A 999-nucleotide genomic window follows, 5' to 3' on the forward strand; every position below is an offset into this window, starting at 1 on the left:
CATCAGTTCCCCTTTGCACTAAGTTGGGACTCCTGAGCCTACTCTGAAGCTCGCTTGAGACCAAACAAAGAAAGGTACTTCTGATTCATATTGGCTTGACATGTCATGCTGTCTGAGTGAACTTTCTTGGAATATCCCATTAGTATTCACTACTGCCTTGATTCTAAAAGTCTTACCTTTTTTCAGCTTAACTGGATAATAAGGTGAAAGAACTGTGACTGAAAAGGGTGAAGAATTCAGAATAGTGCGTGTAGGCAGCTACAAGGCAATGTTGGTCATAATATTTTCTTGGACTGAGGAGAGCAGGTAAATCACAAGTCTATATAGACCCGTAAGGTTAAGAAAAGCAATGCTTAGCTTCAGTAACTGGGTCTCAGTGCTGAAATAATCTCAGACTTCTCTTGAGTCTCAACAGTATGCCCAGTCAACTACTTTCATAGCAAAAATCCACCTCTAGAGGCGATCTTTTCCTCTAAGATACTATAGGCTAATTTAGATCACACTTGTTTTAAGATAGTGCCAGGCAGTGTAGGTCCCTTGAGGCTGTTTAAGTAGGTGCTGATACCTTTCAGGTAGGGAGCAACACAGGCAAGATGAAGTGGTGCTCCTGAAGAAGGATTTAAGTTGCTAGAGAGCAGTAAGGGGAGGACTAGCTTGATATGTGGATGTGAATATAGTAAAATAAAACATTTGTCTAGTTTTACTATGAACAGAGTTGGGTTTAGGTCCTTTTGCTTTACTAGTGAAACCAATAATGGATTGGGCAGTATCTGAAACAAAACTGTCTAGTAATGTATCTGTACTTTGTGTGCTTGTCCAAACTTAATTTGTTATGATGAGAAGTGGAATTATCTGCATCACAGCAAAGCTCTTCTGCATCTAAAGAGGGATTGGTTCTAGAATTGCTCTAGGCCCTGCTAGTCATCAGCTCTTGATCCTGAGTTCTTAAGCCACTGTATGTTTAGTGGATAGGTGGTCATGGCATCTCCCTGAAAGGGC

The sequence above is a fragment of the Phaethon lepturus genome, unplaced genomic scaffold (genome assembly GCF_000687285.1).
Source record: "Phaethon lepturus isolate BGI_N335 unplaced genomic scaffold, ASM68728v1 scaffold38643, whole genome shotgun sequence".
NCBI classification, from domain to species: Eukaryota; Metazoa; Chordata; class Aves; order Phaethontiformes; family Phaethontidae; genus Phaethon; species Phaethon lepturus.